This window comes from Rattus norvegicus, chromosome 5 (assembly GCF_021556685.1).
Source record: "Rattus norvegicus strain SHRSP/BbbUtx chromosome 5, alternate assembly SHRSP_T2T, whole genome shotgun sequence".
Lineage (NCBI taxonomy): Eukaryota > Metazoa > Chordata > Mammalia > Rodentia > Muridae > Rattus > Rattus norvegicus.
Window position 1 is genome coordinate 117,274,579 of NC_141538.1, and position 27,934 is coordinate 117,302,512.

Genomic DNA, 27,934 nt, shown 5'->3' on the forward strand with positions numbered 1-27,934 from the left:
CCTATCCTTCAATCCTTGCTCGACCCTTTGTCCCTGTCTTCCTCCAGTAACATTTGGTTCCACTTTCTAAGAACAAACGTATCCACATTTTGGTCTTCTTTCTTCTTCAGTTTCTCATGGTCTGTGAATTATTGCTTGGGTATTCAAGCTTCAGGGCTAATATCCACTTATCAGTGAGTATATACCATGTGTTTTCTTTTGTGATTGGGTTACCACACTCAGGATGATATTTTCAAGTTCCATTCATTTGCCTAAGGATTTCTTGTAGTCATTGTTTTTCATACCTCAATAGTACTCCATTGTGTAAATGTACCACATTTTTTGTATCCATTCCTCTATTGAGGGACATGTTGGTTCTTTCAAGATTCTGGCTATTATAAATAAGGCTTCTATGAACATAGTGGAGCATGTGTCCTTGTTATATGTTGGAGCATCTTTTGGGTATATGCTCAGGAGTAGTATAGCTATGTCCTCAGGTAAAACTATGTCCAATTTTCTGAGGAACTGCCAGATAATTTCCACAGTGGTTGTACCAGTTTGCAATCCCACCAACAATGTAGGAGTGTTCCTCTTTCTCCATATCCTCACAGGTATCTGCTGTCACCTGAGATTTTTGATCTTAGCCATTCTGACTGGTGTGAGGTGGAATCTCAGAGATGTTTTCACTTGCATTTCACTGATGAATAGGACATTGAACATTTCATTAGGTGCCTCTTGGCCATTTGATATTCCTCAGTTGATAATTCTTTGTTTAGCTCTGTACACCATTTTTAATAAGATTATTTGGTTTTCTGGTGTCTAATTTCTTGAGTTCTTTGCATATATTTTGGATACTACCCCTCTATTGAATGTAACAGTGGTAAAGATCTTTTCCCAATTTGTTGGATGTCATTTTGTTTTATTGACAGTGTCTTTTGCCTTACAGATGGGTGGCAATTTTAAGAGGTCTATTTGTCAATTCTTGTTCTTAGAGCATAAGCCATTGTTTTGTTCAGGAAATTTTGCCCTGTGCTTATGTGTTCAAGGCTCTTCCCACTTTCCCTTCTATTAGTTTCAGTGTATCCACTTTTATGTGAAGGGCTTTGATCCACTTGCATTTGAGCTTTGTTCAAGGAAATAAGAATGGATTGATTTACTTTCTTCAACATGCTTACCACCAGCTGAAATATCACCATTTGTTGAAATGGCTGTCTTTTTTTCCCTTGGGTGGTTTTAGCTCCTTTGTCAAAGATCTATTGACCATGGGTATGTGGGTCCATTTCTGCATCTTCAATTCTCTTCCATTGATCTACCTGCCTGTTTCTGTACCAATACCATGCAGTTTTTATCACTCTTGCTCTGAAAGACAGCTTGATCAGGGATGCTGATTTCCCCAAAAGGTCTTTTATTGATAAGAATAGTTTTTGCTATCCTGGGTTTTTTGTTATTCCAAATGCATTTGCAAATTACTCTTTTTAAAAGTCTATGAAGGCTTGAGTTGGAATTTTGCTGGGGACTGCATTGATTCTGTAGATTACTTTCATGACAATGGCCATTTTTACTATATTAATCCTGCCAATCCATGAACATAGGAGATATATCCAACTTCTGAGACATTCTTCATTTTCTTTCTTTGTGGGTTTGAAGTTCTTGTCAAACAGATCTTTAACTTGCTTGAATACTAAGATATTTCATATTATTTGTGACTGTCCTGGTGTTGTTTCCCTGATTTCTTTATCTGCCTTTTTATCCTTTGAGTAGAGGGAAGGCTACTAATTTGAGCTAATTTTATACCCAGCCACTTTGCTAAAGTTGTTTATCAGTTGTAGGAGTTCTGTGGTGGAATTTTTGGGGTGACTCAAGTATACTATCATATCATCTGCAAATAGTGATATTTTGATTTCTTCCTTTGCAATTTGCATCCTTTGACCCCTTTTTGTTTCTTATTGCTCTGGCTAGGACTTCAAGTACTATATTGTGAAAGTAGGGAGAGAGTGGGCAGCCTTGTCTAGTCCCTGAATTTAGTGGGGTTGTTTAAAGTTTCTCTCCATTTAGTTTGATGTTGGTTACTGGTTTGCTGTATATTGCATTTACTATGTTTAGGTATGGGCCCAAATTCTTTACCTTTCCAAAAGTTTTATATGAAGCGGTATTGAATTTTGTCAAATGCTTTCTCAACATCTAATGAAATGGTCATGTGGTTTTCTCCTTTGAGTTTGTTTATGTAGTGGATTACACTGATGGATTTCCATATATTAAACCATCCCTGCATCACTCAGATGAAGCCTACTGGATCATGTTGAAGGATGGTTTTGAGGTGTTCTTGGATTCAGTTTGCAAGAATTTTATTGTGTATTTTTACATTGATATTCAGGAGGGAAATTGGTTCTATTTCTTTGTGGAGTCTTTGTGTATTTTAGGTATAAGCGTAATTGTGGCTTCAAAGAATGAATTGGGTAGTGTTCCTTCCATTTCTATTTTGTGAAATAGTTAGAAGAGTATTGGTATTTGGTCTTCTTTGAAGGTGTGATAGAATTCTGCTCTAAATCCATCTGGTCCTGGGCTTATTTTCGGTTTAGAGACTTTTAATGACTGCTTCTATTTCTTTAGGGGTTAAGGGATGATCTAGATTGTTTTTCTGATCCTGATTTAATTTGGTACCTGGTATTTATCTAGAAACTTGTCAATTTTATCCATATTTTCCAGTTTTGTTGAGTATAGGCTTCTAATAGTAGGATCTGATAATGTTTTTTAATTTCTTACTTTCTGTTGTTATGTCTTCCTTTTCATTTCTGATTTTGTGAATTTTGATATTGACTCTGTGCCCTCTGGTTAGTTTGGCTAAGGGTTTATCTATTTATCTATCTTGTTGATTTTTCTCAAAGGACCAATTCCTGGTTTTGTTGATTCTTCGTATATTTCCTTTTGTTTCTACTTGGTTGATTTTAGCTCTAAGTTTGAATAATTCCTGTCTACTCCTCTTGGGTTTATTTGCTTCATTTTGTTCTAGAGCTTTCGGGTGTGCTGTCAAGCTGTTAGTGTATATTCTCTCCAATTTGTTTTTAGAGGCACTCAGAGCTATAAGTTTTCCTCTTAACACTGCTTTCATTGTATCCCATAAGTTTAGATATGTTGTATCTTCATTTTTATTAAATTCTAAAAAGTCTTTCTTTCTTGACCAAGTTATCATTGAGTAAAGCATTGTTCTTCTCCCATGTATATGTGGGCTTTCTGTTGTTTTTGTTGTTATTGAAGACTAGCCTTAGTCCACAGTGATCTGATAGGATGCACGGGATTATTTCAATCTTCTTGTATCTGTTAAGCCTTGTTCTGTGACTGACTATATAGCCATTTTGGAAAGGGTACCATGAGGTGCTGAGAAGAATGTATATTCTTTTCTCTGAGGATGAAATGTTCTATAGATATCTGTTAAATCTATTTGATTCATAACTTGTTAGTTTCTCTGTGTCTGCATTTAGTTTCTGTTTCCATGATCTGTCCGTTGCTGATAATGCTGTGTTGAAGTCTTCCACTATTATTGTGTGTGTTATAATGTATGCTTTCAGCTTCAGTAAAGTTTATTTTATGAATGTTGGTTCTCTTGCATTTGGAGCATAGATTTTCAGAATTAAGAGTTCATCTTGGTGGATTTTTCCTTTGATGAATATGAAGCGTCCTTCCTTATCTTTTTTGGTAACTTTTGGTTGAAAGTCAATTTTATTCAATATTAGAATGGATACTTCACCTTGTTTCTTCAGACTATTTGCTTGGAAAAAAATTTTTATGGAATTCTTAACAGAGGGAGTGGGAACTATTTTTGATGCTTTTGTCTCCTTTGGGGATTCTGCTTCTACTGGATTGTCTTGTCCAGCCTTAATATGGGGGGTGCCTAGTCTTATTGTAGCAATATGACATATTTGACTAATATCTCAGTGAGGCTTGCCCTTTTCTGAAGAGAACTGGAGGAGCAGTGGATGGGCAGAGGGGAGGTGGGTGTGATAGGGATAGAAGAAAAGGAGGGAGGGGGAACTGTGGTCAGGACATAATATATAAGGGGATGAATTAATAAAAATAACATTTGACACATTACCAATAACTGAAACCTGGGAGAGTTCACATACGAATCTGGCTGACCAGCCTTTCATAATAGTTCAGTACAACTGGACATCAGTGTGTGATCTACTCTGAGCCTGCAATTTCAGATTTGCTACTGCTGCCTATTAACACTTTTCCTCCCAGTCTTTAATGTCCTGCAGACCTACAAATATTTGTGGCTTCTCAGAGAACCTATTAGGGGAATGAAATTTGGAGTCAAAGTCCTGGTTAAAAATCACAGTTGGAAGAATTAAGCTTATGTTTTCTCTTGTGTGGGTTTGTGATGGGTTTGACCTATAGAGTAATATGTATCCTGACCTCTTTAGACTGTTAAAAGTGGAGTGAACAGGGGCTGGGGATTTAGCTCAGTGGTAGAGCGCTTACCTAGGAAGCGCAAGGCCCTGGGTTCGGTCCCCAGCTCCGAAAAAAAGAACCAAAAAAAAAAGTGGAGTGAACAAAGGAAGAAATTAGTTGAACCACATGTAATACACTATTATGTAAAATCAAGCTAAGATTATTATGAGTTACAGAAGGTTTATAGCTTTGGGGCAATCTTTTATTCTCTAAATGTATTCTTTGACAACTCTGTACATGTCTGTAATCTGTACTGTCTACTCTCTTTTCTTTACTCTCTGTTATTCTTCTCCCACCCTGATTTCTACCTGTCTTCATCCCAGCAAGTCCCCACTCACTGTCATGATTTTTTGCTCTGATTTTTGCCCTCAGACCTGCTGAGTTTAACCAAAGCCTCTTACATGGTCATGGGTGAAGAGCTGTGTGCCAGAGTATAAGAGACTCCTCAGCTGTAGCATCAATAAAGGCGTATACTCACTTGCAGCTGATAGTTCCCAACTGCCATTCACTCCTATGTGACCAGCAGGGCAGGGCCTCATATCCCAGCCAGAATCTAAGAATGAATGTTTATTGGCTCAGTCTGTGTAGGCCCTACATAGTTTATTGCAGATGTGAGTTCATAATGGCTTAGGCCATGTCATGCCCGCCACCCAAAAATAAATAAATAAATAAATAAATAAATAAATAAATAAATAAATAAACCCAAAATACAAAACAAAAACAAACACTGTGCTTTGACACCCTCTGCCTGTCATTTATTCTTTTAGTCCAACCTACTGCAATGTCCTATAAATTGTGGGAGCTACAGGCTTCATTTTTTTTTTTTGGTTCTTTTTTTTGGAGCTGGGGACCGAACCCAGGGCCTTGCGCTTCCTAGGCAAGCGCTCTACCACTGAGCTAAATCCCCAACCCCGACAGGCTTCATTTTTAATGCAAAGCATTCACCACTTGTTCTCAGCAGCTCGCGTGCCCATCAGTCTGGAGCAAGCACTGTTCTTATCCTCAGTTTCTTTATCTCTGCAGTAGAGATATTAATAATTATTACTGACTTTGAGAAAGTCGGTGTGGTGTCAAACTCATGAGTTCATGTTCCTTTGTTTTCAATTCCTTCTGGTTTTTAAGTTCTTTGAAGAAAGCTATGTCATTGCAGATCCTGGTCTCATGTTTCTAATCACAGTCTTTCTCACTTTCTCATCAAAAACTAAGAATACTCTCTCTGTGAAGCTAGGGCTCCGCTTAACAGTTAATATCTGACCTGGAGAAACCAGCATGCTCTTTTTCTGAGGGTCAGCCTGCTGAAATGAAATGCCTTAAAATGAGAGTGCAATACATTCAAATACCATATCATAACTGCATCTCCATCTGGGAAGCATGTGAAATCAAGCCAGTAAAGTACTTAAGTCTCCAAGAAAGGACTATATGAGACAGCAATGAAAATGGAGGTTGCTGCCCATGGCTCTAAGTCAAATTAACTTATAGAGTTCAGAGGAATACTCCTTGATCTATTCAATGTATAATTTTTATACTCATTTAAAAAAACACAGTATTCCAAAGGTCTAAGGTTTGCTGATTGAACATTTGAGACTTGTGTCAGTTACTGAGAGATTAACAAAGGCTTCAGGGTGTCCTTCCACAGCCCCCACATGGCTTCCAGTTATAAGATATAATCACTTTTTCCTGAAATTGCTTCTGTTGTCTGCTCTGAGGATCTCAGCTTCCAGACCTGTAATCTGAATAAGGTTTGTTTTATAAAGTTACCTTGACTCAGGTGTTTGATTATAGCATTAAAAGCAGATTAATTCAACTACGAAAGCTTTATCAGTTTTGTCATTGGAAATGATACTCTGGGCAATCAAATTCACCCAGCCTTGGTTCACTTTCACCCATCTTTCAAGATCTTCTTTCTGCTTCTTTACTAGAATGTTTTGCTTAAACAATCTAAACAATGTTCTGTTCTTCCTACAGTCACCTTGGTTGGTGGGTGGCTATGAAACATTTGTTTATTGACAGTCATTTCTAAAAAGAAAACTATGCTGGACTCTTCTATGATATTCATACCTGGCACTGGGTTTATTCTTGATGAGTAGATGGAAAATAATTATTTTCAAACTCTTTATAATAAAAATATAAAATCAGAGACTTAAAAGACTTAGGAAAAGGGAAAAAGAATGTCAGTCATATATTCTATGTACATACTATAAAGTTAGGATATTTTCATGATTCCTCATAGCACTTTGTAGAAAGTAATTTCATTTGCTAGAACAAGGACTGAAAATTAGCAAGTGTAGTAAATGTATACAAGGCACATAAATCCTAATTAATTCACAACTTACTTTTAAGCCCAGGTATTCTAAATGGTTTGTGTTTTGTTCTGTTCTCTATGCTTCAGGGTGAAATAAGTTTGTCTACTGCTGGTGAAATGCATTCTGGGATCATTTCATTTTCTAGATGCCCATTCAGTGGTTGAGGATGTTCAAACACCTCTGAACACTAGGCTTGTCTCTACTCAGCAATTTGCTGCTTACTTTCAGCATAAAGCATTATCAGACTGCAGACGATACAGTGCCTTGCATAAACATGTGGAGCAGTTGTGCTGTGCGGACCAATGTTAGACATAATACATGTCACCATTTTGATGTATATAATTGGGTAAATTTTGATATATAATTATATTTGTAATAAAACCATCATTACCATCATGCCAGTTCCCTTGTGTTCTTGATACAACCTCAAGAGGAAAGTTCAACACAGATGGTGATACCAATGTCCTTGATATTGTTCTCATCTTAGGAGAAATAATTCAGTCTCTTATCATTCATAAACTGTTGTCAACTGTGGTGGGTTTCCAGATACTTTTCATCTGGTTGAGGTTATTCCTTCCCCTTCTCATAAAAACAAAATTTGAGTTAAATGTTACAAATTATAGAAACAATTTTTTGAGATGATAGATTTTCTATTACTTCATTAACATAGTGAATTGCTCTAATACATTAACTTTTATTTTAATTAGTTAATTAATTTAAAACAGGGTTTCATGTAGCCCAAGCTGTCCTGTATAGCTGCCTATGACCTTGAGCTTCTGATTCTCCTGCCTCTATCTTCCTTGTGCTAGGATTATAGGTGTGTGTGGCCATGCTGTGTGTCTATCTAACATGTTCTATGATTGTGGTATGTAAATAGTAAAATTTGTCTTGGTCAAATTCTAAGTGTATATAAATCCAAGTTCTAGAAACTAAATATGTAAATTCAGCACAGACATAGCAAGGACTTTAAAGTTGTCAGGTACCTAAGTTAAGTCCTTCGTATCATAGGGCTTTTGTTAATTGTTTTGTATAAAAGCAGTTCTTGATTGTGCAGTTTAGTCAGTTTTGAACAGATCTGTGCAATCACTCCAAAAACAAAAATAAAACACCAACAATAATAACAAAAACATGAAATGCATAGTTTCCTCTCTCTCTCTCTCTCTCTCTGTCTCTCTCTCTTTCTGTCTCTCTCTCTCTCTCTCTCTCTCTCTCTCTCTCTGTCTTTCTTTCTTTCTTGGCAAGTTTTCCTTTCTTTTCTTCGAACCCTAATGGCCATTGGCTTGTTTTATCCCTGTATTGGAAATAAATGCTTATTTCCTAGTTATCACAAATTTTGCCTTAAATACATTGATATATTGATTTTTTTTCTCTATGGGATCACATAATATGCAGTTCCTTTAGATTGCCTTTAACCCTCATTCCTGTTTTTGTCTATGTAGCCTCAACTTGTCTTGACCTTGCCATGTATCCCTAACTGGCCACATTCAGAGATCCCTCTGTCTCATCATTTTATGGATTTTATACAGTAAGAGTAAGACTGATGTAGATATGCAGAAATACAGTCAGTATACTTAGATTTAGCACACAATTTCTGCTTTTCTCTACAGTAAGGGTAATTTCAGTTCAGGTCTCATTGATCAGATATTCTGAACAAACAGACACACCAAACCAGGAGGGGAGCCAGAAGCAGATCCAGAAGATGAGAAAGCTTACATCTGACAGAAGAGAGGAGAGAGGCAAGTAGCTTTACTTCCTTAGCCATAATTACTCTCAAGGTTTTCACCAACCATTTGGGAATGTATAAAATAAATTTCCTGTTTCCCTGTGTGGCACTGCAGTTGTATTATATTGTTATGCATACCACAAGCTATATGTCATTAGTTCACATAGGAGAGCCAACTGATGCTTTAGTGGTCTTCCTAAGGTACCAAGGAAAAGAAAAGGTTCCATACATGGTTTTGAACACTGATTGGTATATCCGAAAAGAAGTATCCCACAGTCACAGAATGTTAACAAGCGTGAAGGAGCCTTCAGCATACTTATCCTTGAACCCTAAGGAGATGCTCTGGGGTATTTTGAAAAACTTGCATTAACACTGGGAAGGACAGCTTGAAGTAGAATATAGCAGAAAAGACCAATTAATAGAAATTGGTTTATTGATTTATTTAGTGAAGGCACTCCATATACTGCTTATTGCCATGCATGAATTTTCCTTGCTACCTGAAACAAAATGACCAGGGCCAAAGAAAGTAGAAAGTCCCAACTCCAAGGTGTTTGTTTCTCTTAGCAACTTTACTACAAAAGCTAACACCTGTTAACTATAGCATACGCCTTTTAAAAAGGAAAGCAAAGTCCACAAACTACCTGACCTGGAAGTTCTGGTTGCTTGCTTATTCACCCCATCTTGTAGTTTTAGTATATAGAATAAGATTGAAAATTTGGACTGGAACTGAAGTTTTTAGCTACTTACTTCCACATGTGAATACATCTTTCTTCCAGTCTCATTGATGTTGGAGTGCCAATTCTAGAGAGATTCCTGCTACAGTGAAAAGTAAAGTTCTTTACCAAAAGGCAGCAGGGAGCAAAGTGCTAGGCAGAAGCAGTTGAAACTTACAACAAAAACTGTCAGGCACTCATTCACAGGAAATGTCAGATTCCAGACACCAACTGCTAATGTGTTAGAGAACGTTGATTAGGGATTACGGAAGCTGCCTGTAAACTTTATATTACCATTATTTAAGAACATCAGAAGTGACTTGATTCTAATTCTACCAGCATTTTATGTTTGTCTTATAGGTTTCAAATATGAGAAAGTCAGCATTTATATTTAGATGGAAGATGTACTTATACTGAATATATTATTAAAGAAAAAATTCCTAAATTAGTATAAGCATCAATTTTGTTCCTATGTACTATACTTACTTGAAAGTGATTTTATCATGTGCATAATTAAAGCTATTCCTCTGTTCTGGTTAGTTGTTTTCAACTTGACAACACATAGAGTCACTTGAGAAGAAGGGACCTCAGTTGAGGAATTGCCTCCATCAGACTTGTGAGGGCAAGTTGTTGGAGGCATTTTTGATTAAATGATTAATGTTAAAGGGTCCAGCCCACTGTTGGTGCTGCCACTCCTGAGCAAGTTGTTGTGGCTTCTATAAGAAAGCAGGCTGAGCAAGCCACGGAACAATAGCCTCTGCTTCAGTTCCTGCCTCTATATTCCTGCCTTGAGTTTCTTCTTTGGCTTCCTGTGATGATGGATTATGACCCTTTAAATATAAACCACTTCCTTCCCAAATAGTCATTGGTCATGTGATTTGTCACAACAATAGAACAAACTTGAACAACCTTCAAATTGGATAAGTTCTACAGGGGAAGGGGAGCTTTAATTGCTCTTTGTAAACTGATGTATACCAAGTCTATAGAATGTGTTGATGTATGCCATAAATGTTTCAGTAGTAAATACTGTTTGAACATAAGTAAAATATAAAACATACAAGAATACGAATATGCAAAGGATGTAATTATACACATCATTTCCCTTTTTTTCTTAATCGTTTACTAATCAAAATAGTCCACTAACCATTTTACTTTGATTAGAATGATAGACGTAGAGAATACAAATGAATTCATTTTAGCCCTGTCTTTAGTGAGCACTAAACCTTTGAGAGACATGCAAACTCTGTCACCCATACAGTAATGATCTGAGAAAGGACATCATGGCTTCTAGGGTACACAGAGCAAAGGTCTCTAAATTGAAGCAGTCATCATTAGTTTAGTCAACTTCTGAGTTGACTAAAGAACAAGGATGATACAGAACTCAAGCCTCACTGAGGTATTGACATCACTTGCTAAGTAGATGGTATGTAGAAAACAAAGTCACCAAGAGAGGAATGCAGAATGCAAGCAATAAAGCAATGACAGTCCCAGTGCGACTGGTCAAGAAGTACCACCTCTATCCTGGAAACTGTGTGTAATCTCGGCCAACAGCAAAGTGTAATCATAGTGACACTATGCAGCTCTTCCATTCCCAGCTGAAGAACAGCTTTCTTTTTTTTTTTTTTTATTAACTTGAGTATTTCTTATATACATTTCGAGTGTTATTCCCTTTCCCGGTTTCCGGGCAAACATCCCCTCCCCCCTCCCCTTCCTTATGGGTGTTCCCCTCCCAACCCTCCCCCCATTGCCGCCCTCCCCCCAACAGTCTAGTTCACTGAGGGTTCAGTCTTAGCAGGACCCAGGGCTTCCCCTTCCATTGGTGCTCTTACTAGGATATTCATTGCTACCTATGAGGTCAGAGTCCAGGGTCAGTCCATGTATAGTCTTTAGGTAGTGGCTTAGTCCCTGGAAGCTCTGGTTGCTTGGCATTGTTGTACATATGGGGTCTCAAGCCCCTTCAAGCTCTTCCAGTTCTTTCTCTGATTCCTTCAACGGGGGTCCCGTTCTCAGTTCAGTGGTTTGCTGCTGGCATTCGCCTCTGTATTTGCTGTATTCTGGCTGTGTCTCTCAGGAGCGATCTACATCCGCCTCCTGTCGGTCTGCACTTCTTTGCTTCATCCATCTTGTCTAATTGGGTGGCTGTATATGTATGGGCCACATGTGGGGCAGGCTCTGAATAGGTAAGAACAGCTTTCTTTAATCATGCTTCTTTTGTTGTGAGAGGTCGTTGTTGACTATTTCTCTCATGCCTGATAGGCCATGAATTTTCTTCCTTTTTTCTGGACAGGAGCAACCCTGGAGACATTCCTCATCACTAGACAAAAGAGACTTGTAGGCAGCTGACTAAACACCAGGTTTGGTAGTGTGATCTCCCAGAGAAACACTATAGAAAGGAAGGGAATTGTTAGCTGAGTTCAGATATCAGCTCTGAATTTTGTTACCTTGAGAAACATATGCAAACTATTTTAGCTTTGGTCACCTCATGATATACAACAACTAATGATGACTGCTTCAATTGACATACTCAATTTTGAAAAACATGAAACACCTCTTGCTTACAAATGCTCCTCCAAGTGGAGTGTTGGTTGTATTGGATTCTGAAACTCCATTAATGCTTTCTTGTTTTCTCCAGAGGACATTCTGTAGTGGTGATGCCCACATTATGGCTGTCTCTCTCCGATGATTCCATGAAGTCCACTGAATTTTCCTGCCTTCTGGTTCCAAGATCCAGTGCTCCCTATGGGAAGGCAGTTCTGAAACATCCTGAGAGCAGCAAACTTGTGAGTTTCTGGAGTTAGAGTATGTGGCAGGAGTATGTATTTCTCATTGAAAACTCTGAGTGTACATTTCAAGTTTAAAACAGCCAGTATCTACCAGCACATCTCCAGTTGGAGGCCCATACTCATCAGAACCTGAACGATGGCCATTAATGCTGACAGTGCTGAGGAAAGGGCAGTGTGTGGAGTGGCAAGGGGGAGGGATGGACTTCACCAAGGTGTCAGAGGCACAGGCAGATTTCTGAAATCAATTTTTCTTAAAATCAACTCACCCAAAAGAAGTCATTATAAAGCTAACCAAGAATAAGAGCTCCATCAATCAAATCTTGGGCCTTTACAGTTGAGTGAAATTTTTTCTTCCTTTTATAACCCAAATGGAGAAAGTCATTTAATTTCCCAGTTAGAGGCAACAGAGTCTTTTTATTCGCCCCTTGCTCTTCACCTTCATCAAGCAGCTCAGCCCATTTTAATGCAGCGTTCCATCATTCACATCACTAGTATTGAAAATTGTTCAGGGGCAGAATGGGATGGGGATGGGAGATACAACAATAAGTATCAGGATTTTTATAGGAAGAGCTAATCAAATTTTAGGAAGACACACCAATGTGCTGTAGAGTTTCAAGGCGGGAGGTTAAAATAAGCTGTCTTTCCCCATAGTTCAAGCTCATGGTCAGTGAAGAATGAGTTTCAGGACTTTAGAGAGAGAGTTCAAAGAAGGAAGCAGAAGACCCCACTGTGTAGCAGCAGGGAAGAAAACAGACTCATGTTAGGATCATATTCCTTTTTGAAAAAATTGCAATATCACCCTAATAGCTGGGGTGTATTCATTTTTGTTCTCATTCTAGGAAGAAATGAAGTTATTATGGAAGATATCTCCCTTGAAAAGAATAGCTGATGAGGTGGGTTGATTATGGCAGATGAATTACATTTGCCTTATTGCATTTCACAAAGCCTAAAATACACAGTAAAATTCTGATGAGACCAAGTCAGGGGCAGCCACATGCTAAGATCCTGCACACAATAGTCAGAAAACCTGACAAGCATGTGAAAGTTTTTCATGATAATATTTTTCTGAGGATTTAGGGATTTCCAAAATGTGGGTGAAACAAATAACTATTTTTAAGATATAGGGAAATCAAGTAAATTCTTAATTCAGGCCCTTTCTTTTTAAATGGCAGCACCAGAGGCTGAATGTTGTGTGAATTCTTCAAAGTCATGGTCAGAGAGCCATAGGCAGCTTTGAGGATCATGTCTTCACACTCAGAAGTGACCTCCTTCTAACACTTCATGCCTTAGCTTCTGAACACTGCATGATTTATTGATGAGAACAAGAGTTTGAAGAGTGTGGATGGAGAAGGAACCTAGCATTTGTTCTCTGTTAAAGGATACTTAAAATAGTCCTTTAAAGTTATTACTAAATTAATCCACAACAGCTCTGTATATTTGTGTAAATTTCAATCTGTAGGTGAAGAAGCTGTATTCCAGAAAAGTTAACTTGTATAAGGAAACAAGGGCAGTGACACTAGAACCAGGTTTGTGTCAACAATGCCCAATTGTCACAGACTAGTTAACATTCTACCAGATAGGTTCATAGGAATATCTATTTTTGGTTGAAGTAGAAATTAAGAAAAATCAAATTGTATCTTTATTCCAATGCCAGAGATTTCTCTGCAAAATCCCTGACTATTATTCATGAGTTTCTACTTGAGTGACTATAGGCATGAAGAACTGGATCCCTTACAAGTTATATAGCTATTGTGCATATGAGGTATGAGCATTTCTCATATGTAATTCATTACTCTATCCTTATTATACATATTCTCCTATTAGTTCCATTATGTGTTTCATACTCAATCATTTATTTGTTAATCCAAAAGAGTATTGAACTATGTCAACTAAATATTAGGCACTATACTCTTCTGAGAGAAAGATGCTATCAAAAATATCTTCTTTTGTGTGTGTTCATGTGCATGTATGTATATATGTGAATGTGGATGCATGAATGCCATTTTGGTTGTGTGCATGTAAGCATTGGAGAACAATAGATGATCTTTATCTTTTTCCCACTGTCTAGGAGACAGAGTCTCTTCGTGTTTACCACTGCACATGCCAATTTATCTGGCCTCACATTTTCCAGGCCTTTCCCAGTCTTCTTCCCCATGTCACCATAGGAATACTGAAATTATAAATTCATGTTCTTTACTCACTGGGCCATCTCCCCAGACCATTATTGTCTTCCTATAGTTTATATTGTTTAAGCCAAGGACTTGGATATAACTCTATATTAATAACTGGAACAGAGAAGATGAATATCAGAATATATAGAAGCTTATAAAGATAGCCTGCAGTTTAAAATATTGTTTGCAAAACTGTACAATAAAATGTTTGTGTAAAAAGCCATAGGCACACCTCTGAGAATCTCTTAGAAGATGATGTGTGGGCAGAAGTCTTCTTATGAAAGCAACCAAAAACCTTTCTTAGAGCCTTGAAAAGTTTCCTCAAAGATCTGGATGAGCTATGGCTAATGGCATAGAGGAGTCTCTATTAAAGGTCCTGGTTGGTTTTCTTCAGGTAACATGTGTGAGAGGTGAGGGCTATCACTATGAAAATGCTACCCTCCAGACTGATCCTGTGAGGCAGCATCTCTTCAGACTTCCTAACAGAAATGTCCATGATTGATGCCTTCCCCATTTCAAAATGGAACAATGAACCATAACTATTGTAAATCAGGCCCTTTCTCTAGTTATTGCCAATATTTCCTGAGAGCTATGGTGATTTGAATAGGTATGGCCCCCATAGACTCATGGTTTGAATACTTGGCCAATAAGGAGGGGCACAATTAGATGTGGCCTTCTTAGAGTAGGTTTGACTTTGAGGAAATATGTCACTCTGAGGGGAGGCTTTTGGGTCTCCTATTGTCAAAATACACCCAGTGTGGCACACAATCAACTTCTGCTGCCTGCAGATCAAACTGTCTTGCACTCGCCTCCTTCTACTACCATGTCTGCATGGACACTGCCATGCCCTTCACCCTGATGGTCATGGACTAAACCCCTGAAACTGTAAGCCAGCCACAGTGAAATGTTTCCCTTTAAAAGAATTGCCTTTTAGATGGTGTTTTTTCACAGCAATGAAACCTGAACATAGACAATAGCATACTGAAGAAATAAATTATCCACATTTATGAATTGACTTAGATTGGGCTCTTGAAATCTAGGTCTTCTTTCAAAGTTCAAAATTCGTAGCTTATTACAAAGAAGTGAAATTCTCAACCATGTGTCTCAACTATTAGTTGTTGTTTTATATTGTAGGATGCTGTTTTCTTTACATTTCTGAGCACACAACCGACAGACTTCTTGATACTTTGATTTAAGCTTTATGAGGAAACATGTTAAAATTAGAACAGCTTTAGTTTTGGGATCTTCATTTACATAGGGTCCTTTCAAGATCTGAGAAGGGAGGCCTTTGAAACAAAACCCTTGTATTTCTGCCAACCCTGCTTGAGGAAGATACCTTTACAATTCTTTTCTTAAAACGATCTTTAGAAGGGCTGGAGAGATGATGAATTAAGTTAAGAACATTTGTTGCCCTTCCAGAGGATACAATTTGGGTTTCCAGTATCCACATAGCCACTCATAATTGTCTGTAATTCCATTTCTAGGGAGTCTAATGCCCCCCTGGCCTTGCAAGCACTAGGCATTTATGTGATGCACAGATATACATGCAAAGAAATCACTCATACACATAAAATAAAACTAAATACTTAAGAAAAATGTCCTTAGAATTGAAAACTATTTGAGAAAAAAGGGGCACCAGTGGTAGGGGAAGGGGAAGACAAACAAAGGTCATGAACAATGAATGAAATCAAAGTGCACTAGATAAAAAAATGAAAATATCATAATGAAGCCTTTCAATTTGCATAATTGATATATGTTAATAATTTAAAAAATTGTGACCAATTTTGCTTCCTAAAATCTGTACTAAATTTATATTTAGAAATAGTTCATCAAATAAATATTTATTTTATTACCATATGTTCATTACATGAAATAATGATTTCAACATGACATTTTCCTCTGCGTATACTATGTACTTGAATCTTTTACTCACCTATTCCTTTTCTGTTGTCCTACTTTCTTCCACAACTGAACATATTCTTCTTCCCCAAAGGTTTTCCCTATGCACTCGTCTTATTTTTTAATCAAGATTCATTATTTATTGTTTATGTGAATGTGTACATATATAGGCGCAGATGCAGAAGCAGATAAAGAAGTCATTCATTCCCTTGGGGATTGTGTCAAAGGTGGTTATTAGCTTCCTCACATTGGTACTGAGAATCAAATTTGGGTCCTCAGGAAAAAAGTTTAAGTGCTATTAACCACTAAGCTCCCTCTTGTCTTCTTTTAAGTTCAGCTTATCCATAAGAGAGAAAATGTGTAGTGTCTGCCTTTCTGACCCTGACTTAGTTTGTTGAACATGAGCACCTATTTTCCTACAGGTGACATGATTCCATCAAGTCCCTGTTAAACAAACATGGCTGACATGGGACACTTAATTATTTAACCAAAAATGGCTTTGAACTCGTGGTCCAGCTGCCATGTGCTGAAAAAAACCACATGTATTCAGAAATTAAGTATTTCTTAAGTACCTAACAGATGCCAGAATTCATTCTAGGTATTTAGAATAAAGCTATCAAAATGAATGCTTGCTTTCCTTGTGGAGGTAATGGTCTAAAGAAATATTTACTTCTACCAATCTTGCTTTAGGAAGATATCTGCTGTTACTTTCTTTAAAATAGCCCTGACATGAGCTGGAGAGAAGACGGATCAATGGCTAAGGATGTTTGCTGCTCTTTCAGAGGACCCAAGTTCAGATTCCAGCACTGACATAACCACTCAAAACTGTCTGTAACTGCAGTTGCTGGGAGTTTGACCCCCAACATCTGGCAATAGAGATTTATGTGAAGAGAACTGATTGACAGGGGATGAGAGCTGAGTCTTTGGTTGACATCTAATAACCAATCCCTAACCCTGTGTGGAGGGAGCAGGGAAACAAACACTCAACCTGACTTCCCTCCTGTTCTTAGACTTTCTATGACATTCTGTATTGGTGGTTAGAGAATACATTATCACAGCACCACAGGAATTGCAGGAGCAGCCTCCTGGACCATGACTTTCATAGTAGTGGACAGTGGCTCTGGAAGAGAAATGGAGACACCAAACATATTGTTGTGTCATATTTAACACTTAGAATCCCAGCAAGGATGTATTCTGGGGAAAAGACTGCATAAAGTAGATTGTCCATTCTGATACTGTATAAAAGCAGGAGCAGCAAGAGAGAACATATGCAAAAAAGCTGTTTTGCTGTAGTCTTAGGCTAGGAGTTGCTAGAATTTGATGTCCCAGAAGTTTACATTAGTCTAAAGGTATGTAAAATTTGCCTTTGGCCAACTCTGAGGCATTGTTACCAACATGTAAAATGTTAATATTCTCAAGGTATTCTTCTCTATCTTCATCTAGTTTACAAATGAGGACATGTTTTTAAAAGTTGGTTAACCTTATATGGAAGAAGTTTGTATTCCCAGGCTACAATGAGAATCATAAAATCTTGGAAGCACCACTTAAAATAAGTATTTGGTGGCAAAATGTCTTACTAAGCCCTTGGCTTGCTGTTAAAATAGACATGTTCTACAAGTACATTTGACCTGGAAGGCTGAATGTGAGAGACACTAGACCAAACAGGCTATTTCCAAATCGGAGGAACAGAGAATGTCCCACCCATGACAATGAGGTTATTTGTCCACATGGGAGACATGTTGACAATCTCTGAGTCCAATCTGTTGCCTATCCAAATGAGATCTTCCAAGATTGCTTAAACATGATCAAAGCAAACTCCAAGAAGTTTAAACTCTCAACAAAGTTAATAGCCACTCTCTTTTTACACAAGCATAAACAATATTTAATAGCCAGAAAGTCTATCCTGCAATTAGTTGACTAAGAAAATCAATATTAACTAGAGCTCAGATTAATCAATTAATGGAACTTTGAGATATAAATTGAGCTTAGAATTCTTTTCCTTGAACTGTATCATTTGGAAGATGAGGATAGTATGACCTAAAAATGGAAAGTGTATTTTTGAAGCTCACCTCCCAAGTCAGTAGACATGATGAGATAATAGAAATTCTGATCCATGTAGCTAACAGAACACGGTTTCACAAAACACAGAGAAGCATAGCTGTAGTCTGAGTCTCCCAGAAAGTTACTCAGTTGAGGGGAGAAAGTGTATTCATTCTTGAGACTCTTAATAATGCTTTTCAGATGTATATTAAGAAAATCAAAAGATAAATGCTGCACAATTGTCTTAGTGTTCTAATACTGTGAAGAGACATCATAACCAAGGCAGCTCTAGTGGCGTGAAGCATTTATTTGGGGGTTTGCTTACAGATTCAGAGGCTTAGTCTATTATCATCATGGTGGGAACATGATGGCACTAGGCAGGCATTGTGCTGGATCAGTAGATTTATGTTCTGATCTTCAGGCAGCTGGGCGAGGGTGGGAGCGTTGGGGAGGTTGGGGGGGAAGCTACTGTGCCTGGTGCACATTTTTGAAACCCCAAAGCCTCACACAGAGACACATTCTCATACCCAGAAAACCTATAAACATGAAATTGGAAACTGTAATATGTAAAGGGAGGTGTTGATTCACTAATTGTTTCTTGATTGTGCCAATAAAGGTGGAGGAAGCCAATTGCTGGGAGAAAAGGGAAAGGTATTTTTTCTGGGGCCTGAAAGGACGAGAAGGGATGCAGAGAAAGAGGGCTGTTCAGACCAGGTTTTGTAACGAGGGGATGCAACAACCTTGTAAGGTCTTAGGGCAACCAGAACAGATGGTGGCCACCACCACCATCGGATTGCTGATATGGGATAACTGATAAGTTTAGAGCAATAGGTTTGCCCAGCAATTGTGTTATCTGACAACTTTTAAAATTTAAAATTAAGCTGTCTAGTGTTTTCCATCTGCGGGGCTAAGGTGGGCAGGAGAAGAAAGAGAGCAGTCAGGGAGGTTGTTGGTGGCTTGGCAAAGTTAGTCGGAAGGAACGAGCAAATTAGCAGTGAAGCTGGGGGCAGCCAATTTCATAGCTAAACCTGGAGCGGTTAGAGTGCAGGCCAACCTTTCGGGAAAGAGGAATCATGGTTTATTAAAATTACACTCAATAATATATAAGTAAAATATCTATAAGGGGAACAAACTCCCAAATGAAGAGTTGTGAGGGAGGGGGGAACCTTCTAAATACCATTAAGTTCATTTTGTGTTGGCCATGGACTGGTGGGCCTGGGGCCTGCCCTTAAGTATGGTTTACATAGCCAGTGAGACAAAATATGAGAAGATTAATCTTCCTTTGAGAGGGGTTATCAATTGGAGATAGCTTCTGGGTTAAGGACATGGCTTGTGTCTACTTCCACTCTTTAAGCTTCAACTTCATCTGGCTTAGACAAGGCCCTATCCTTGCTGCCAAAGGTCTCTGTGAGATCATATGTAACTTGTGTGTATCTAGAATGGTATGGGTGTCACTGAAGTGGCCTGAGGTATAATTCTATGATACTGCTTACAGGGCAATCATCAGTTCCAGTATTATTCCCTGTCTAAATACCACTTTATGTACAAATATTATTTCCAGGGTTGATAAGCACTCAGCTGATTCCCTGACAAATAATATTTTGTTTCTCCCCATATATTAACTTTATCAGCTGTTTGGCATCTCTGTGGAATTATCTAAGGAGTTCTCTGTCCACTCCTTCAAAGACCAAGAGGAGCTACCTATAGCCAGTTTAATGTATAAAAACTAAATGCATATTAACAATGTTGAATCTCATAGAAGATTATGATACTATTTGTTCATTTCTAATTCTGTTCATGAGGTGGAGACATGTGCTGGACTGAGGACTGAACCAGAATTAAAGCTTGGGCTTCTGTTTTTATTGGGTTTCTATGTGGTGTAACACATAATAACCAGGAGAATGGTAAGGAAAAGTGCTATAAATAGGAATTTTTTTGTCCATGGTGGAAATTAAATCACTCCAGTATGAGTGCCTTTCCAAAGAAATCTACCAAAAGGCAATCTATTTTTCTTAATTTTATAAGGGAAATAAATTTCATAGAATTCTTCTTGAACCCTGTGAACATCAGTATGACCCATAGCCATGAATCCTCTAAGTGACAGTGAAGGACAGTCAGCAATGCCCAATACAAGTGTTAAACCATTAGCTTGGAAGGTGCATGCCTTAGCAACAGGCCCACATGACTTTCAGTTTTGTATCTATGGCACTGAGAAAGGTATGAGAAAGATGGTGAAGATTCATGCAAATATCACTTAGCTAAGATAATTTGGAGTTCAGAAGGTATCATGAATCCATGTGGTATAAGGGAAAGGAAATTAAATAACCCACAAAAATATTGTGGGTTTTCTTGAATTGATTGATTGTTTATTTCAAAAATTACTAACCGAATGCTTGTCAGATTTCCTATATTATATGCATCGTTCACAAAAACGTATGCCTCACATTAAAAAAAGTATTGTAATAAAAGGACAGTAACACATATATGTGACAGAATGCTTTGCTTTTCATTATACTTTTAGGATAAATATAGTTCTTTTAGAATGGGCTCAGAAATGCATGAGTGGTTTTTCTTTGTGCTTCTCTATATTAAACTTTTGCTTCTGTCGCATAACTTGGTTTTGCTTTGTGTTTAAAAGTAGGGAAATATGCCACCCATTACAATAACAAACATCTAAGGCAGTCAATTTGTAAGACAAAAATGCACTTGGCTCATGAAATTAGAGGCTTCATTTCATGATAAAGTAGATACATCTAGTAAGAGCATTAGACTGTGCTGGGGCACTTGGTAGAGCAAAACTCCTCATTTCAGACATGGGATGTGAAAAAAGAGAAAGAAAAGGAAGATAAACTTCAAGCACTCTCTGGATGGCTTCAAGACCAACCCCTCACTCTAGTCTTTTTTTTAATTATTATTATTTTTTTGAAATTTTAGTTTTATTAGATATAATTCTTTATTTACATTTCAAATGTTATTCCCTGTCCCGGTTTCCTGTCCATAAGCCCACATCCCCTCCCCCTCCCCCACCCCTATACGGGTGCTCCCCCATTCACTCTCTTACCGCCCCCCCCGACATCCCCCTGCACTGGGGGTCCAAAAGGTTCCACCATCAGTCCCCTCCCCTCGATAGCACCACTTTGGAGAACAAGCCTTCTGTACGTAGGGGGAATTAAATATCCAAACTGCAGCAAATCAAACAAAGTATGTAAGTATAAATATATCATTTAAAAATGTTATGTATTTATTTTTACACTATTATGACTCAATTGTTGAATAAAGTTATTTTTAAAATAAACTATAAAAATACTCTGACTTTTATTTCTTGACGTCTAAGAAAATATAAACACACTTCCATTTTAACTATAAGAAAAATTCTGAGTTCTCCATGGAGTCTGAGTTCCATTGGCCCTCTCTGCCAGTCTTCTCCATGGATCATTCATAAACTACAGAATCATAGTTAAGAGGTAGCTATTTTGCCTGCCTATTTTATGCCACCATATCTTAATATTTGTTACAATGTCTGTGTGTTAATGTGTCCACATATTTGGTCCTTTCAAGGACAGGTGTTGCTTCAGAGGATGCTGGAATTAATTAAGTGCAGTGTAACAAACCTAGGAGAAAGCTATGCAGTAAATAGAAGTGAGAACATTTCGTCTAATTTCTTGGTTTAAGTTACATTCCTTGGACCCATCTAGTTTTTCCTTTTGGGGATTCCTCTGAGAAGAAAATGGTCTTTGCAGCCTTTTAAAGAGTGCTGAACAACATGCAAACGCTTCTGAAAGCAAAAGCCCGTGCCTTTCTGGAATCTGAGAGAAGGTGTCTGGTCTGAGTCAGGCACTATGTGTCTGCTGGGATTTCCTTGCCCCAACTCACCTGTCTTCTTCATCTTCACCTTAAGGCTTTTGTGTTTTTGTTGGAGTTCCATCATTTCCTTTGGTCAAAGTGTGATTTTAAGAAACAGGCCTTTAAAACTATGTTGTTTTCTGACTAAAAGCAAGAAGCATCCATGAGTGGCAGTAAAATATTGGACAATGTAATCAGTTAACTTTGCCTTAGTGGATAATTGACTCATTACCATTGGAGAATAAGCCATTGGGACCACAAAAAGTTATACTGTTTACTTGGTAAAGCACCAGAGTGGGTTGGCTGTATTTGATAACATCAATGGCACACAATAACAAATAAAAGACTGGGAGGGTCCATCTAAAGTCACATAAGGAAGGGACAAGCAAGAATTCTGTGACAGTTAACTTTAGGCATCCAAATATGAAAGTTTGAATTCTAACAAGTATTAGATAAGGTCTGACTAACATTCCCAAACTTGGCTTTAAGAAGAAAAGTATCACTCAAAAAGGAGATTTGGGATTTGTCTGACATAGATCTGAAAGGAGGGAGAGAGGGGGGGCGGAGAGGGCAAGAGAGAGAGAGAGAAGAGAGAGAGAAGAGAGAAAGATGCAATTAGAAAATATAAAACCATGCACCTCGTATTCAATAGCATGACAGAATACTCAGTATAAGGAAAAGTCTGGCCTGTGATTAGAATGTCATTTGGTTGAATCCAGTGCTGTGTAGTCGGAGGCAGGTCTATAGGTTATATGTTGGAATTAGATGTGTAACTGCAGTGGCAATCCCATTTCCACCACTGAACAAATCATGATTACTCAGACCAGACAACCTGATGCTAGATAAAATGGCATAAACGATTTTTCCCTTTGGAATGGATCTTCATCTGAGCCACTCATCACCTTTGCTGGACATGCATTTGAATTCCTCCCCTGGAGCCTTGGTTATTTCTGCCAATAGAAAATTTGTCGAAAATCTAATGTAATTTTGTGGCGCTCATACAAAAAGTGACTTTGAACAAAGGGTTCCTCCTGCAGTAAAGTAGGTATCACGATAGACTCACTTTGGTGGTCTTAGAATTCAGCCTACCACTGAGCAATCAATGGCTTGATTTGAGACTCAGCACAATGCTTTCAGTAGTTGGACACTTCCTTTGAGGTGTGGCATATGCCTTGAATTTGTGCCGCTTTGCTTTATTTAAGTCCTGTGTGTGGCCCTGGGAAGTGAAGGAGAAAATGAGAATTAGCCCTGACCCTCAGCCACATAGACAGAAATCAGTGTTTTTCATTCTCTTCATCGTGGGTCCTGCCTTACTTATAAAACAAAGCCCTTTAATGTAAATAAACCATTTACCAGGGATCATTTCAAGATCTGTCCTGAACTCAACTCAATTGCTTTGGGCAATCCTAAATCATTGGATCAATAGACAAAGAACCACACTGTATTCTGTTATGAGGAAAAGAGGTATGAGTATACCATAGGAGTAAGTTGGGAATCTACAGAAATCATGTAATAGCTGGGTTTTCTTTTTTAAATTTCCATGTTGAGTAATGACCATCTATAAGTAATGACAAAAGTCTCACAGAGTAAGGGTAAAACAATAAATATTCAGATATTGTAGTGATCATTGCCTGAATTATCTCAGCCAAACAACCAAGCCTAGCTGAAAGAATGGACGAGGCTTAAAATAGGTAGGTATCCACTATTGAGTTGTATAGAAAACAAGGCAGTTTTCCCATTCCAGAAGGTATATTACATAGGTGTTCAGAAAATTATCTTTACAAACTAAAGGTATTATGTCATGCATTGGGTTGAGATACCCCTGACTACCTTTGCTATTCTCAGTATTAAAGGACAAACTACAGAAAGAACAGATGAGTGTCAGTTGTGTCCTCTATACGAATTGTGGCATAGGATAGTAACTTACAGAAATGCTCCATCCTTAGTCTGTCTGTCTCTCTCTCTCTCTCTCTCTCTCTCTCTCTCTCTCTCTCTCTCTCTCTCTGTGTGTGTGTGTGTGTGTGTGTGTGTGCGTGCGCGTGCGCATGCGCACGCGTGTGCGCATATGTGGAGGTTGTAGGACAATTGTTTCTACTCAAGCTGGTTTTATCCTTCTTTAGTGAGTCTGAAGTCTTTTGTTGCAAGTGTTAGTTACCAGTGAGAAATCTTGGCCTTTCACTCAGTTTTCCATGAGATTCCATCATTAAATTTGCATCCATTTGACTTTAGTCATTCTCTTAGAATGTCTCCATTGAAAACATGGAGTTAGTAATACCATGGTCCCTGAGCTTCATGTAATAGAAGACAATGAATGAGTCATACTAGTATAGATGTTGGTTTTGAAGCTGACCCTTCCTTTGCAGCAGAACAGTCATAAATATCTGTTTGAATGTTATTTTTGATCCCTGTGGTTTTGGTGAATTCAATAAATCCTTGAAATCCATCCCAGATGCTTTTCTCAAACTCATAAATGATTATAAGCAGAAGCAAAGTCACTAGTTAACTCATACAGACTTCAGTTCAACATGTTAGCTCATAAGTATGGGAATTTGGCTTTAAAGAAAAGAGTAGAAACAAAATGTCATGACAAGAAAAGAATCACAAAGCGAAGCAAATAATTCAACCAGTGCTCACAAAATATTTTATTAATTAATTGTGGTATATCATATATTGAGTCATATAAATATACACCATAAAGCAGATAAGAAACACAGTAAGGTAAAAAAGCCAGTGATTCTTACAGAGTTGCAAAGAAGTTACTTATTAAGTTTTAAGGTTCTCAATAAAGGCTGCAGAGGAGAGCCACTTTGAAACCCAGCAGCTGTAAATTCTCCATTCATTTCTTCCATGAGGAATGATTAGAGAGTTGTAGGGTAGTCAGAAGGCTAGTGTTCTGGGCTAGGGCATGGTGTTGAATGCTGCACTAGTATATGACCATCTGCTTTTGTCAAATAACAATAAATGTCTTCTGCAGTCTCCCACAGGGACATTATTCAAAATCTGGGGCAATTGTATCTCCTAGGTTGTGTGAATGATGGACAGGACAGAGCTAAGCCCATTGATTCTTTGGAAAGCAATATTCATTCTTCTGGATTGAAGTGGCTTTATCTCCTCAGGTTTAGTCACAGCATACATTGCCAGTATATATTTCAGACTTTTTCCAGTTTCAAACATTATAGAGCTTCTCTTCTTGCATAAAAAGACGTTGACCTTAATTTATGAATTAGATCCACACAGTCCATGAAAGAACTCAGTTCAATAACAACAAAACCAGCAGGTATGGAGAGACTTCTCGTTGCCACAGAAGACAAGAGGCATATGTAGCCTTTTTTTTAACTCAGTATAAAGCTTATATAACTCAGATATTGTCCTGCTTGAATGAGTGCAATATTACTGTATGAACACTTTGCTAACAAGGTCTTTCCTGGATCTTAAAAAAAGGATTCAAGACATCATTGCTGGCTAAAAGTTCAAAGGGATCCTGTGACCAAAATCTGGAAAAGTTCTAAAAGCTGAAAGTCAAACAGAGAGTCAGTCTTAAAGTTCAAGAAGTAGATGTTGTTGATAATAGAAATAATTTCAGCTCCAGTTGAAAATATATTGGTTTGAATTTCAGCACAATTAAATGGTAAGTACAGCTGGGAAGTGTCAAATTCTACCCTATCGATCCATTAGTAGTAAGGATGAGTTTATATTATAAGTATTAAGGATTATATTATAGTATTAGTATATATATTTGTGTATCAGGATTAGAAAATATTAATGATTTAGAATATATTCATATATACACATACGTGTTTGCTTATATTAATAGATTAGACTCCTAAGATTATTGTTGCAATTAACTGAAATACAGATGATACGATATCAGTGTCATAGTAAATGCCATTTCTTACTCCACAGAAAGATAATTACATCAAGCCCCTCAAAAGAGAGTAATTTCCCATTATAGAAATTGTAACTTGCAGAGATTGTTCAGCAAACATCTCTAGAAGCCACTGTGACAACCACTTGGATAGAAATAGTTCAGTGCACATTATGGATACAGATAATATGCTAGATATGAACTCCGGTGCAAGTCAAGAAATCTGGGGTGGCATAGTCAAGATAAGGATGGCATAAAGACAGTACAGAAAGTCTGACACAGTCTTGTCTAGAGTTGCTTGGGTCTTGATTAAATGCCCTAGTCTATCATGAGAAGCATAAGGACAGAGAAAACCATACCACTCTGGAATGGCCCCTTACTTGAAAAGCCAGATGAAAGACATCACTTAGCAGCTACATATGCCTCTTGTCTTCTGTGGCAACGAGAAGCCTCTCCATACCTGCTGGTTTTGTTGTTATTGAACTGAATTCTTTCATGGACTGTGTGGATCTAATTCATAAATTAAGGTCAACGTCTTTTCTGACTGGTAGTGTAAATGTTTAATAACTATGACTAAGTCATTCCTGTTTTCCTACTTTTATTCCTCAGGAAAGGAGTCAGGCAGGAGATCAAATGCTCAGGTTGAAAGCTGTACAGTGAATATCATCATCATTGTCTTAGGTAAGGTCCAGCACCTTCTCCTGGAGCAGGAGTAAGCATGCCAATTAACCCTTCAGAGCCTGGAGGGTAAGGGGTTCTTCACTTCCACCATCTAGAACTGGTGATACTGATTTATAAACCAAGAATCTATGATAAAGAACAGGCTTTGGAGTTAGATAGGATTTTTATTGTTGGCGTATTTTGTTTGGTTTCTATGGATTGAACTCTGGCCTCATGCTTACCAGTTATACACTTTATCATTGAGTTAAAACTCCAGACTTAATCTCAATGGCTTCCAGCCAACTAATTGCTGGATGATGACAGGGGGAAGTTAAATTTCATTTCATTACAATACCCTTCCCTTGAAAATGTGTATTGTATTAGTCTCTTTACTGTTATTATTAAAATTACCTATAGATTGATAATGATGAAAAAGGACTTGATAAGCTCAGAGCTTTGGAGGTTCGGTAGGGTGGTGCCAGCATCAACCTCATTCTGGAGAGGACAACCTGATTGTACAATGTCACGTGGCAAGAGTGAGTATAGAGGAAGATTATGTGCTGAGACAGAAAGTCTGAGTGATGATCATCGGACTCATTAACCTGCTCCAAAAAGGACTTACTGAGGTCCTATGAGAGATACATAGTCCATGCTGAGTGCGTCTTTGCTTACCTGATCACCGTACACCTGACTTTACCTCCTAGAACTTCCAACACACAAACTGTTACCTAACAGATTATAGCCGAGCAATAGCTGTTGGTAAATGTTAAAGTATGTGTCAATGGGAACTAACCTAGCATGCTTGTTCAGTAAAATGTTAAGCGTAATAGACATTACTGAGTAAACAGAGCTGTATGTTGACCATAGCAGTAATCAGCCCTTGCTGTACAGAGAAGAAAGGGAGCACATGCTTGAGAGGGTGATACAGCAAAGTGGAGAATCATCAGTCTTTCAAGCAACATGCTGTTTAACATTTTTAAATATAATAGGATTTTAATATTCTGGCTAATGTATCTTTACAGAGGATAACAGAAGAAACAAATTCATGAGGACTTCAAGACTACACTAACAGAATCTATGAGTTCTTTATCCTTCCTAGTCTTATCTCAGTGTCCCTTCAGAACAGGGACAAGCTCGTGTATCTCGTTTCCCTGGGATAGTAGCTCCTATTTTGGTACTGAAAATTATGGTTGAAGTTTTACAAGTGGTGTTTTTAGAGTGTGTTTTCCCTAAGAAGTGGTATTCTGGAATAGTCAGTTAAAGTAAATGAATAAAAGTATAGTCTCTAGAGGAACAATCTTGTAAATTAATTGGGTTGTATTAACTCACCAGGTACTTTTAGTTTACTTTGCAATTGGGAAGTTACTTCATCTCCTCCTAGAAAAGGATACTACGTGCTATTGTTTAACAAACAGCTTTCTGAATTGCTCGGCTGTACAGAAGACCTTGTTGCACAACTCAGTGTAGTAATACTCCATATACAAACATTGATGTTCAAGTCAGGTG